This window comes from Lissotriton vulgaris, chromosome 4_1 (assembly GCF_964263255.1).
Source record: "Lissotriton vulgaris chromosome 4_1, aLisVul1.2, whole genome shotgun sequence".
NCBI classification, from domain to species: Eukaryota; Metazoa; Chordata; class Amphibia; order Caudata; family Salamandridae; genus Lissotriton; species Lissotriton vulgaris.
This window is the reverse complement of record NC_141691.1, coordinates 2,042,673,864-2,042,689,115: the sequence shown is the minus strand read 5'-3', so window position 1 is coordinate 2,042,689,115 and position 15,252 is coordinate 2,042,673,864.

The window sequence follows — 15,252 nt, the reverse complement described above, 5'->3', positions numbered from 1 at the left end:
TTGCACAGCTCTAGCGGGCATTTTATTCTCATCTAATTTGTTATAACAATATTTGCAAATACGCTGGTCAGAATCTAATTCAAAACAATTCTCTACCAACAAATAAGTTGCAAATTCCTTCCACTTATCATTATTTTATTTTTCACTTTTTAGATACAGATCAACAGTCCTAGTCTGATTTTTATAGTGAGTTCGCCGACAACAAATACAAGAATAATTTGGCCTTTCACCTAAAATCACCTTAAACCTTGCAATTTGTTCTTCAAATTTTTTTGGAGTAGTGTGTTGCACTTTCTCTTCAACATTTTCTTCTATTAATGTGTCAGTTTCTGCACTCTCTTGTTCAGGACGAAAGTAACAAAACCCAATTTCATCACAAACCTTCTTGACATCTGAAACTGATCCATGCAAAAGAGCACTGCTCAACTCATTTAACATTAGTGCTGGACTTTTTGTGTATTAGTATCTTCTATATAACTTCCGCATTTGAGAATGATGTACTGATAACATCCTGAAATGATGAAAAACACTTTTCTAGAAAGACAAAACAGAGAATGACCTTGCAAGCCAGTATTTTTTCTCACTCTGCAAGGATCTAGTCCTTGCAACATCTTAGAGCCAGATGTAGGTGCCCTAATACCGGTCAGAAACGGCCGATTTCGGCCGTTTCCGACCAGTATTAGGGTTTTCAGATATAGGGGCATGTTCTTTTAAGAATCGGTAATTTTACCGATTTGGTAAATATACCGATTCTGTAAAATACAGAATCGGTATCTTTACCGAATCGGTAAATCCATCTTTACCGATTCGGTAAAGATACCGATTCTGTATTTTATATTTATAATATATATTTTATATTTACCGAATCGGTAAATACCGATTCGATAATGCCCATTGATTCTTATGAGCTTCAATGCCCATAGGAATCATTGGGCATTACCGAATCGGTATTTACAGAATCGGTAAATACCGAATCTTAACGATTCGGTATTTATAGATTCTGTAATACCTACATCCCCCCCTCTATTTTACCACTTCTTAAATACCGAATCAGTAAAATTAGGTATTTAAGAAGTGGTAAAATAAAATTACCTACATCTAGGCCCTAATCTTTAGTTTAACACTTTTTTTACTATATTTTCATAAGAAATTGCATAAAATATCAATAGATTCCTGTCGTACACTACAAATACTACTGTAATCCCAAGTATACACTGGTGCTTTAGGACGTCTCCCTAGAACTTCATCAGCTATCACTTCTTCTACATTTGTGGGAACCATCTTCTCTTTCTCACTTGGGCAACTATTTCTAACCTCGTAAGCTCGACCACTGGTATCAACTGCATGCAATAAATTGTTGGTATGAAAATAACTCTCTTCAATAAAGAAAGGCTCTGAACTTGAACTGTGTTTCCATTCACCCCAAAAAAATCACAATTTATTTTTCTGTTAATTACTCTTTTCTTCTTACTTTTGGCCTTCATAAAATGGATTGGTTTATCTAGTGGTCGAATTCTGTTTAAAACTAAAATAAATAATTTCCTTTTTAATTCGAAAGCCTTTTGAACAATGGGTTCAATATGCTTCTTCTTTTTATAAAATAGCGCTCTTTTTTATATTTTTTCACATCTTTTAGCAAGTTAAAAACCACTCTATTATAAAAAATCCTTTTTCTGATTTCTTTATATGGATTTTGCCTTCTTTTTCCATACATTGTGTCTTTTGAATATAATGTTCCATTTTTTTCCTTTGCTTTTATTCATTTTCTTTTTTCTGGTTGAACCATTCTTAGTACTTTGCACAATCTGCACACTGTTTCTAGGTACTGAAAGGTTTTTTAATGAATTCTTTTGTTGTCTTACCGGAAGACTTTTTTTTACCCCTATGATGTTGGTCATCTAATACTTGTTGTGGAATTTTCTTTAAATAATTGTCCTTTTTCTGTCCTTTTCTCTTTCTTGATTTTTCAGGCTTGATAAGTTTATGTTAATGATAATAAACAATAACTGTAAAACATAAACATAATTAAATGTATTTTAATACATTTATAAATTATACTTTTCTATTACTATACAAACACATTGTATATGAAAACCATTTAACCACTTTCTTTTGTAATCACTAATTGTAATTGTAATTGAAGGTGTAACGATAACTGTGCAGGTGATTTGAGGTCTGCATGTGTAATGGACAAGGGTTTGTACCACTGTTTGTGTTAAGCCCTGGACATTATATAAGTACTTAGGCACGGACTGAATGATTAGAATCCTGCAAGGAGAATGCCCGGATTAATGTATAAGTGTTTGGGTTTTGGTGCAGTTTTTGGATTACTACATGATGCTGGGTGGCTGACTGGAGCAGTGCATAGGGAGTGACAGGGTGTCTGCTGGAGTGTAATTAAAGATGTGAGAGACAAGTGTGTAGGGGGTTACTTGACTACATGCATAGTGGACAGGAGTTTGTACAAGTGCATGTGTTAAGGCCTAACTAGCTGTATATGTACTTGGGTACCAACACAATTATTAGAGTACTACAAGGAGAGTGCCCGGGTGAATTTATAAGTGGTTTAGTTTTGGCGCAGTGAGTGGATTAGTAGATGGTACTGAATAGGTCACTACAGGAGTGCAGGAGCAGTGACAGGGTGTTTGCTGGAGTGTATGGATACTGCATGGGTAAATGAACATGTGTGAAATAAGTGTATAGGTAATTAAAGGACTGCATGCACATTGGGCACAGGTTTGTAGTCCTTCATGTTGTAAGGCCTGGATTACTGCATGAGTACTTGGGTATTGACTGGATGATTAGAGTACTGCAAGGAGGGCGCCTGGGTGAATTTATAAGTGGTTGGGTTTTGGCGCACTGAATGGATTAGTAAATGGTGCTGAATGGGTCACTGGAGGAGTGCAAGGGGAGTGACAGGGTGTTTGCTGGAGTGTATGTATACTGACTGGGGAATTAATAGTGTGAAAGACAAGTGAGTAGGTGGTTAGAAGACTGCATGCATAGTGGATAGGCATTTGAAGCAGTCCATGTGCTAAGGCCTGGCTCGCTGCATGAGTATTTGGGTACTGACTGAATAATTAGAGTACTGCAAGGAAAGTGCTTGTGTACTCAATGTTTACCCATTTAAACTTGTCAAGGTGTGCAAGCTCGTCGCGCACTGCCCCATTCCGCTTTCAATGAAAAACAACACGAAGGAACCACATTCGGGTCCCGATCCGGCTGCCCAGCCATGTCTTAGACTATATGGATCCAATAAATCAAGTTAACCAATTACTCTTCTTTTTACTCCTTATTTTGTTCCATATTCTTCACCATGTTTAACGCTTTTTTTCCAAGATTTAATTTACTCATTTTCTGAGATTAGCCCCAGGACTTTCCTGTTTCCGCTTTTGCTTAGGGACTTTTTTCTAGCAACTGCCTCTATTTAACTGTCTTGATAGAAAACGACCAGTAGAGGTCAGTAAAATACCAGAATTGCTTTCTGCTTTGGGGCTTTCTTTTTTATTTTTCTGGCAACTGCCTCTATTTAACTTTCTTGATAGAAAACGACAGCAGAGGTCAGTAAATATCCAGAATCATTTTAGCATTCCCTAGATTCCAGGCCATAGAAGCTTGTCTTCCATGAGCACCCATAGACAATAATATTTTTTTCAAATGTTGTATTTTCAGTGATATGACCAACTAAGACCATGATTTTATGTTAAAAACAGCTTTGGACTATACCATTTCCTGATGATAGACAGTATTTCTCTCCATGTGTTTCTATACCTGGCATGTTCATCAGTTTGGTGCTTACTTTCTCTCTGACCCATATCTAATGCTTGTACTCAGCCTCTGTATGCCACCTTCTGCCATCTCTGTCATGTGTTGAGCTGTGGCATAATGCAAAATGATACCGCCCCTCTGAATTTGATCAGGTGAGTCTCTCATATATATCAGAGGTGGTTGGGGCCCCCTGAAGAGTTGAAGGGAACCCGGCCACCCCAGAGGGTGCAGCGGCTTGTGTTATACCCCTGGTTTAGAGATCAACAACTCGCTCTCATGCATAGTAAGTCTCTGCTACCTGCTATCACATTCAACACCCACACTGCTTCATATGGGCTGACCCAAGGCCACACAGTGCGATATCATCTCTCATCACACCCTATAATGCGCTTTTTATGCGAGAGACCATGGCCATTTCCTGAAATTATAAATCATCAAATCACCTCCTGAAAACGCGTACTCTCTAACCGTGTGACATGCAAATGTCACTTACCCTCACACAAGTTGTACCTGTGTACAAATGTAAATCATGTGACAGGGTGTTCCTACAAGCTCCAGACTCCTTAGAATCGCAAGGAATATTGAATATCAGATATGAACTCTCGTCGCTGACACATGTGGTGTTCTGGAGATCATGGGTTCCACTCCTACCAAGACTGACTCGGCTTGCACTCTTCCGAGTCTCAGGTTTGAATGCTGATAAAGCAACTTTAGACTTCTGAATTCACTAAAGAAAGTACAACTATGTTGGGTTATTGTACTATCAAATGTTTACAGACTATTAAATGGTAAATCGACAGTAGCATTCACTACATAAAAACAAGCATTTGCAGTGCCAACAGGCTTTGCTTTTTTGTCCCTTTTTGCCAATATTGTTCAGAAACAGAAAGCTCAACAGGCCACAGGGTGTCATGTTCTGGAGTCATCCAAAAAGTTGGACTCTTCACTTCCATGTGTACTAAAAATTACTGCAGTGATATGACCATATGGGTTGTTATTTCACAGGGAGAGAGAACATTCAGGCACTTTTCTCCAGGCAAATCGCCACGGCATAGTGGGTTAAAAAACGCATTCCACTGCATGTTCCCGCATCACCGCACTGAAAGGCAGGTGCCTGCTTTTACTCATGCTTCTGTGGTTTAAAAAATATATATAATAATCACTGGAAATCTTTGGATCTTCCCTGTGTCGTGGTGATTATCATGAACTGGGGATGTCATTATGCTGAAGGTACATGTGAGCGAGGCTACGCTGAAGTAATGTGTGATAATGTGCAGTGCGATAACGTACCTATTAGTGTTAAAGCCACTGCGTTAAAGAACAGTGGATGTTTCAGCACCCATGATAATGTGTAGCATATCTAAATACAAATAAGGTCCCAAAGGCGAGACCGATTGCATTGCAAATGCTTGTTTTCCCTGTTGTTGCTGAGGTGGGGCAGGGGTTGCAGTAGGTCAAGAAGAACATAAAAGATGCAAGAAGGTAATGTTTATATGGTGTGAGAAAAATGAAAGGGAATGGGGGGACAGAGAGGAAAGGCCCTAGGATTTGGGGGGGAAACAGAGTGTGTGCCTCAGCCTAAGGACATTTTGTTGACCTGTCAGTGTAATATAGATGGAGAGAAGATTCCTGAAGTGCTGCGAGTCGAGGTCCCAGTGTAGTGCTTTGGTTCTGTAATGATGGTTGTTTACCCACACTGCTGTTCTAGGTGACATATAAGTGCAAGAGCAATCTCCAGGGAGAGATAATGGGCAAGACATAGAAGAAAAAGCAGCGGTACCTCAAGCCCTCAAAACAGGGGAGGGCCCCAGTGTCCATTAAGCACTTTCCCTGGTGACGCGCTTCATCGATGTCCGTGAACAAGAAACATATCCACCCTAACAAGGTGTGAGCGGATCTTGACTGCCTTGTCAAGTAAAGTGTAAGCAAATCTTGGTACCATGGATCTGAGAATGGTGGTCTTTGACAATAGGCCAAATTGAAGTCAATGGATACAAAAGAGAAGGTGACGTCATTGGAGGAGAGACCAGTGTAAGTGTAGCTGTTGGTGCAAGAATTAAAAGACGAATTGTCACAGGCCTCTGTGGCTCAGTCCTTCACGCTCATGCCCATAGTCATCTTAAACATCGGGTAGAATGACAGGAAAATCGGTGTCGATTCTGCACTAGTAGGAATCGAAGGACAATGAGTCTGACTTTGTGGTGCTTCCTTTCAAACCACTGCCCCCCCTCTAGTGGTGAAGAAAGAGCTAAGAATACCAATTGAAAGTTCAACAACTGGTGACAAGACCCTGCCTACTCTCGGTTGAAATACACCTAAGAGAAGATATTGAGAGCACAAGCCGCAAATAGTCCTCTCGCCTCCAGGTTTGAACTTCACGAGCAAGAACTGCTGATGGTGGTTGTAGGGGACGCGGCAAGTTTTTACTCAAGTCGAAGCTACTCAAACATTTATGGAAACTTTGACATGCAGATTATGTGGGATGAGAGATATTGATAATATTCTATAGTAGATCGATCATTGTCTCGTAGTGCTTAAAGGGGAGAGATACTGAAGGGTTGAGCCCGGTTTGAGCCAGATGCCTGGCTCTGATTCAGCTCCACACTCGAGCCCCAAACAAGTTGAACTTTCACATGGCTTCTGCCTTCTGCACATGCTCTCAGACTACTTTACAAGCCTCCCGCCCCTCTTGCAGCAGAGGTGTTGCAAAACCAGGGGAGTAACACTAAATGATTGGGCCCCTCAGAATGGGGCAAGGGTCCCCTGAGATTCCTACATCTCCAAATAACTCATAGGCCTTAGGCTGAAAGTCCACCTGCTTCTGCCCCTCCTTCCCAAAGGTACATGAACAGGCCTTGAGGCTCATCAAGCAGCTGTAGACAAATGGTGCATGTTCTGCCCCCACAGATCCACTCCATCACATTAACTGCCTCCGGTGCGCACTCTCCTAAAAATGGCCTAGATTCTTACTATAGATGGAGAAACATTATAGTCATCAGAGGCACCCAGACCCATCTACTCAGCCAAGAAAGTTTTTATTTGAGGGGTGTCACAACCCAACCCCCGAAACCCCAAAGCAATTCTGCCAGTTGTCGGACCACCCTGCTAGTTCACCAGATGATGGATGGCATAGATGATTCACTAGGATGTAACACAGATATAGACACTAATTACAGGGAGAACCGTTGCCAGCCAAACCTCACAACTCTGTCAACCCATTTTTGTGACAAAAACTCTCCATCACCCAGGGACCCCCTTAAATTAGGGCTTAAGGCACGTATTCTCATGAGATAATGGCCCAGGGTGGGCACGCCTTTAGATTGATGTCCTGGAATGCTGCAGGACTATCCAGCAAATACAATATTCCTGGCTGTGTCTCTCACATATGTAGTTTTGGTGTGATGTGTGTCCGAGACCTGTGCAATGGGGAGTCACAATTTGAACGGTTGCGCATCTTTCGCTTGCCTGGCGATTGCATCTAGAGCAGGAAGACCAAGGGGTAGCTTGCTGGCTCTAATCTCGGTTACCCTTCATTGGACGGGTCAATGGCATTATTGTAAATCCTCAGATCTCCTCATAAGTGGTATAGAGTTGCGCTCCAGGCACAGATTTGCTGTGGTCAATTTTTACCACATTCCTTTTGATAAGAACAAGGCCGACATTGTGACTGCAGTGGAGCTTGCTCTTGACATCATAACATCATTATCACCTGAAGTTATCGAAGTTATCGAAATTTCAGATAGGGAACGTTTGTAACAAATGCGGGTTGCCTGAAGCATCAGATGTGCATATGTTTATGGATTGCCCCTCTATTGGCTCCTTCTGGGAAAATGTGAAGAAGTTTCTTGAGTCCATCCTGAAGATATTATTGAATATTAGTCTGCCGCTAATCATCTTTGGCCTTAATGATCACATTACAGGCCCGCTAGATCTCTATTGTTTAATACAATTCTATTGGCTAGGAAACAAATTTGCAAGCATTGGGTGGACTCAGTAGCACCATCCCACTCAGAGTGGTTGACCTCGTTTTATGATGTATCTAAGATGGACATGGCCAGATCCTGCAGGAAGAATAAGATCGCTTTCTGGGATTTGTTGATGCAGTGGAGACAGTGAGGTTTTTTTTCCCGGGTCCTATGATTAAGCCTTTCATGGTTACTCCTTGGTCCTTTGTTGTGGGTTTCTCAGGTCACCGCTATGGTCCGGCAGGTCTATAAAGACCAAGGTGGAGTAAAAAACCTCTCCTCACCCCTTGACATCCCTCCCGTCCTGTGAGCGTATCCCAGTTTGACTTTTTGACCTATCAAAGTCTCCTGAACCTGTTCTGAACTCGTTCAGTAGGGTTAATAAAGGTGGTTGGCTTCTTTTCAAGAGGATTAAAGGTGAATGAGGACAAAAAAAACATCATCAGCACCTGATGACCCTTTGCTTATCTGGACTGGGGATTGTAATGCATGTGGGTTGTGGTACTTTCAACCCTAATGTGGAGTAACTCAAGTGCTTTAGCCACAATCCTTGTGGCGAAGCTTTGAAACAGGGTTTAGCTAAAGAAGACCTCATAATAGTGCTTGACATAGTTGCTCTTCCCCCAGGAATAGGCTATATTCACTGGAAGGGGATCTAGTAGCATGATTGATTATAATACAATTTCTAAAAAAGCCAGCAGGGTAGATTTCCCTTTTTCATCATGTCCAACTGTATGAGTGACCTGTTGGGGCTCGGCCTCTCACTGAAAAGCGGTCCTCCAGGTCCTCCAAGCCGGACAGGGGTCATTGAAGTCAAGACAAAAAAGGAAGCCACTTTGAAGTGGGGTCTTATTGACCTGGCTGTTCTACTAACTATGTATTAACCCATAGGAACCAACATTGTGCTGAGACAGCTGCAGTGTTAAACTCTTTAGGACTTTTTGTCAGTCCATTAGGGAACCCCTGTTAATGCTGATAAAGCCCAGAGAACCAAAGCACTTTAAATAGCTTAACAAGGCTCTATCCAGAACTCATGACCGCTCTTACGAAAAATCCTGCAACAGGGAGGAAGTTAAGATCTGCAGACTCTCCTATAAACATGTACTCACTTAAAGAAAGAAGTCCATTTGACAAGATCACAGGATACCAGTTGATGCCAGAGTGCTTTATAAATGTTATAAATAAATAAGATGCCCGGGAGAGCTTAAGGATATCCAGCTAAAACAATGTCTGTTGTGTGTTTTGGAAAAGTATAAATGTCCCCTTCTTTGAAGACAACAATCAAGCTCCCACTGACACCTATTTTTTCTGCCGTCTGGGTGACTCGCATCTCTTCCACCTACACCCACCACCTCAGGAGGGCACTATTTCATCTGCAATTAAAACTGATGAAAAGATCCTCTCCCTCCCCCAATTAGAAATGATTAAAATATCTCCCACCCCCCTCATCCCACCCTCCTCTAGCACTGCAACCTTGTGGGAGTCCAGCCCCATAGACTGCTAGTCCAGGGCTCTCAAGACCCACCCTGGTACTGGCAAGCATCCCTTGTATACCATTCCATATGCGCAGGAGCCACTCTGCCCCCCCGCCCCCCAACATGATTACAGCCCTCCGGACCTACTATGACCCCGCCACTAGTGCAGGATTACATCTCCTCCACACCGACTAGACTATTGATACCAACAGAGATAGTCTTGCCTATATGCTCCCCCCCGATGCAAGCATCCCCCTCACCTCCCACCCCCTTACCCCTTCCTCTACCTAACTCCCCTCACACACTTCTTAATGCGGATGTTTGTATGAAGCATACACCACACAACTTGTTATTCAGTCGTTCTCCCCGGCCATTGTTTTTGTGTGCCAGATGCTGTTGTTGCTGTCATGATATAACTTCTTGAAATTTTTAATAAAGAAATACAACACAAAAAAAACTGATGAAAAGAGTCAAGGAATTTGCCTAACTTTTGATCTGTCTGAGGTGATCACAGCTGCTAAGCGCAGCCCTCGTAATAAGGCACCTGAACCAGATGGGGTCCCAATGGAGATTTTTATATCGCCACATCAATCTGTGGCGGCCATTATTGACAAATGTATTGAAGCGCGCAGCTTGTATGTCCAACCTAAATCGAGGTTCCAGTCTAGAATTGTGCTGATATAGAGAAAAGGGGATACGACGCACCCTAAGTGTTGCTTGCCGATCTCCTTGATCCATCCACAGCTAAGGTGGTGGCAGAATCCTCCTCGATCGCCTTAAGGCATGGGCCTCAGAGAACTCCATCCTATCTGATGTACAGTTTAGCTTTCGAGAGGGCCTTGGGACAACGGAGCAATGCCCAAATCTGTACCTATGAATTAAAAAGTACATTAGAGTGGAACAGGGTTGTCTCCAGTTGGCTTTTATGGATATAATCTAGGCTTTTGACTGTGTAAACCGTTCAAAGCTCTGGGACCTGATGGTTTCAATGGGTGTTGAAGAGCCTTTAGTGTTCTTTTTAAACGTTCTTCACTCAGATGTCACAGCACGTATAAGGTTAGGACCCTCCTTTGAGTCCTCAGACACAAGTATGGTTGGGAGAGGTGTCAGACAGGGCTGTGTATTGGCCTCCTTCCTTGGAACGTTGGAACGTTCTCAGGTTGTGGCGGGGGCAGATACTCCAATAATGGGCGACGGACCAACTCTCGTCCTGTTTGCTGCAGATGACTCTGTTCTGACATCAAGAGTGGCAATCAATTTACAGAACCTATTGAGCTCATTCACAGTTTTCATGGAAGGGCTGGACCTAAAGACAAATCGCACAAGCACCCCCTATAACAAATTGAGAGGTCCCCTTTGATGCCACATTTAATCCGCTGAAGCTAAGAAAGATGCAGTCCGAACAATGCCATGAGGCAGTTTTTAGATTTTCAGCTCAGCTAGGCTCTAAACCCATGCCCACCATGAACAATGTTCACAAAGCTAGATGTATTTCAACCGTTACAAATGGTGCAGGGTTTTGTGAAATGTGTGTCCCATTGTCACTTCAACATCAGAGAATGTTATTCAAAGAAGAGGCTTCTTTTAATCATGGTTTTATTTCAGACTGTCTGTGACATGAGTTTGGGCTTAGACTTCCTTAACTATCTTACCTAAGTAACACTTTGACCGGGTTAGGGAAGCCGGAGTTCTTTAACACCCCTCAATATATGAGGCTCTCTACTAAAGATGAGAGTTTAAAAGCTATTCCTAAACAGAGAGAGGGTGGAACTGACAAAACTCAGGGCCAGGGAGTGTCAGCCTCTCTCTACTACTGATTCCATGCACCCATATCTATCCACAATGTGTCCCTGTCGCTCTTCACAGGTTCGCATCCATATCCACAATGTGTCCTTTTCGCTCTTCACAGGTTCACACCCATATCCACAATGTGTCCCTTTCACTCTTCACAGGTTCGCACCCTTATCCACAATGTGTACATTTCACTCTTCACAGGTTCGCATTCATATCCACAATGTGCCCCTTTCGCTCTTCACAGGTTCGCACCAATATCCGCAATGTGTCCCTTTCACTCTCCACAGGTTCGCACCCTTATTTACAATGTGTACCTTTCACTCTTCACAGGTTCGCATTCATATCCACGATGTGTCCCTTTCGATCTTCACAGGTTCGCACCCATATCCACAATGTGTCCCTTTCGATTCTCACAGGTTCGCACCCATATCTACAATGTGTCCCTTTCGCTCTTCACAGGTTCGCATCCATATCCACAATGTGTCCCTTTCGCTCTTCACAGGTTCTCACCCCTATCTATCCACAATGTGTCCCTTTCGATTCTCACAGGTTCGCACCCATATCCACAATGTGTCCCTTTCGCTCTTCACAGGTTCGCATCCATATCCACAATGTGTCCCTTTCGATTCTCACAGGTTCACACCCATATCCACAATGTGTCCCTTTCGCTCTTCACAGGTTCGCATCCATATCCACAATGTGTCCCTTTCGCTCCTAACAGGTTCGCACCCATATCCACAATGTGTCCCTTTCGCTCTTCACAGGTTCGCACCCATATCCACAATGTGTCCCTTTCGCTCTTCACAGGTTCGCATCCATATCCACAATTTGTCCCTTTCGCTCCTCACAGGTTCGCACCCATATGCACAATGTGTCCCTTTCGCTCCTCACAGGCTCACACCCATATCCACAATGTGTCCCTTTCGCTCTTCACAGTTTCACACCCATATCCACAATGTGTCCCTTTTGCTCTTCACAGATTCGCACCCATATCCACAATGTGTCCCTTTCGCTCCTCACAGGTTCGCATCCATATGCACAATGTGTCCCTTTCGCTCCTCACAGGTTCGCACCCATATGCACAATGTGTCCCTTTCGCTCTTCACAAATTCGCACCCATATCCACAATGTGTATCTTTCGCTCTTCACAGGTTCGCACCTATACCCACAATGTGTCCCTTTCGCTCTTCACAGGTTCGCACCCATAGCCTCAATATGTCCTTTTCACTCTTCACAGGTTCACACCCATATGCACAATGTGTCCCTTTCGCTCTTCACAGATTCGCACCCATATCCACAATGTGTATCTTTCGCTCTTCATAGGTTCGCACCCATATCCACAATGTGTCCCTTTCGCTCTTCACAGGTTCGCACCCATATCCACAATGTGTCCCTTTTGCTCTTCACAGGTTCGCACCCATAGCCACAATGTGTCCTTTTCCCTCTTCACAGGTTTGCACCCATATCCACAATGTGTCCCTTTCGCTCTTCACAGGTTCGCACCCATATCCACAATGTGTCCTTTTCACTCTTCACAGGTTCGCACCCATATCCACAATGTGTCCCTTTCGCTCTTCACAGGTTCGCACCCATATCCACAATGTGTCCCTTTCGCTCTTCACAGGTTTGCATCCATATCCACAATTTGTCCCTTTCGCTCCTCACAGGTTCGCACCCATATGAACGATGTGTCCCTTTCGCTCCTCACAGGTTCACAGCCATATGCACAATGTGTCCCTTTCGCTCTTCACAGATTCGCACCCATATCCACAATGTGTACCTTTCGCTCTTCATAGGTTCGCACCCATATCCACAATGTGTCCCTTTCGCTCTTCACAGGTTCGCACCCATAGCCACAATGTGTCCTTTTCACTCTTCACAGGTTCGCAGCCATATCCAAAATGTGTCCCTTTCGCTCTTCACAGGTTCGCACCCATATCCACAATGTGTCCCTTTCGCTCTTCACAGGTTCGCACCCCTATCTATCCACAATGTGTCCCTTTCGATTCTCACAGGTTCGCACCCATATCCACAATGTGTCCCTTTCGCTCTTCACAGGTTCGCATCCATATCCACAATGTGTCCCTTTCGATTCTCACAGGTTCGCACCCATATCCACAATGTGTCCCTTTCGCTCTTCACAGTTTCGCATCCATATCCACAATGTGTCCCTTTCGCTCCTCCCAGATTCGCACCCATATCCACAATGTGTATCTTTCGCTCTTCACAGGTTTGCACCCATATCCACAATGTATCCCTTTTGCTCTTCACAGGTTCGCACCCATATCCACAATGTGTCCCTTTTGCTCTTCACAGGTTCGCACCCATATCCTCAATGTGTCCCTTTCGCTCTTCACAGATTCGCACCCATATCCACAATGTGTATCTTTCACTCTTCACAGGTTTGCACTCATATCCACAATGTATCCCTTTCGCTCTTCACAGGTTCGCACCCATAGCCTCAATGTGTCCTTTTCACTCTTCACAGGTTCGCACCCATATCCACAATGTGTCCCTTTCGCTCTTCACAGGTTCGCACCCATATCCACAATGTGTATCTTTTGCTCTTCACAGGTTCGCACCCATATCCACAATGTGTCCCTTTCGCTCTTCAGAGGTTCGCATTCATATCCACAGTGTGTCCCTTTCGCTCTTCACAGGTTCGCATCCATAGCCACAATGTGTCCTTTTCACTCTTCACAGGTTTGCACCCATATCCACAATGTGTCCCTTTCGCTCTTCACAGGCTCGCACCCATATCCACAATGTGTCCTTTTCACTCTTCACAGGTTTGCACCCATATTCACAATGTGTCCCTTTCGCTCTTCACAGGTTCGCACCCATATCCACAATGTGTCCCTTTCGCTCTTCACAGGTTCGCATCCATATCCACAATTTGTCCCTTTCGCTCCTCACAGGTTCGCACCCATATGCACAATGTGTCCCTTTCGCTCTTCACAGGTTCGCACCCATATCCACAATGTGTCCCTTTCACTCTTCACAGGTTCGCACCCATATCCACAATGTGTCCCTTTCGCTCTTCACAGGTTCGCACCCATATACACAATGTGTCCCTTTCCCTCTTCAGAGGTTCGCATTCATTTCCACGATGTGTCCCTTTCGATCTTCACAGGTTTGCACCCATATCCACAATGTGTCCTTTTCGCTCTTCACAGGTTCCTGCTGACGCTTTGGATTACACAGGGTTCCTTTTGTAGGCAGCTACCTGGAGGAAACATTTACAAATGCTCTACTGTCTCCATGTCCATGTGGTTCAGCTGCAACTCTATCCACTTTACATTTTTTCCTCTTTTACAAATGATATGAAAAACCAAGAAAGCAGTTTTTTGTGCCTGCTTGGAAGACAGGAGACATCAGGTGATATAGACTGGCAATACGTACCTTCAATCCCTTCCAAATGAACTCGTTTGTTTCATTGTCTATACATTTTTTCAGGCTGGTCTTGGTCTAAAGAAGCGAGCAGGGGTCTTGTGTCTATTAAAAATGCATGATCCTCTTCCGTTAATAATCTGTGTATTTTGCAATCTGCTGTTTTAATATATACATTGTTAACCTGTCCTGTACATTGTTCATTTTATGCGGCACACCCTAATATGGGTTGATGGTTCAAAGGCCTGATTTTGCTTCTCGCTATAAATCTTCATTTTAAAGTGCTTTGCACTTTGTTCTTCTTTGTAGGTTTTGCAAATGTAGAGGATATGGCTTTTACCACATCTGGTTTTTAAACTTTATATATTGTAGACCTGCATTTTAATTGTTATAAAACAATTTTTACATGTTTTAAGTATTATCTTTTGTGAATTCTTACATAAACCGAATAAAGAGTTATTGACTGAATGACTAACAACGAATGAAGAGGGAATTAAACATCTAATAATTTTCTAATTGTGGTTAAGATACGAAGATGGACAAGAAAAATAGTTTTTTTCCAACCTTTATATCGGTATGTGCTGTTGAAATAATAAACAGTGAAATGTGCAGGGGGCATCCATTTTGAAAAAGATGGTGACTGAGCCTGAACTGAGACACATATAGTTAACAAGAGCCAAGAAAACTCACTTCTACATGTCAGATGAAATTCACTTTAAATACAGTAGCACTATATCAATGGAGACACGTAGAATCGAACTGCTTTAATGCTGCACAAAAATATAAATGTACAAACACTGTAATAGCAGTCCAGATGCTCATGGACTGTCAATGGATCAGGTGCTGCTTCCAATTCCCAA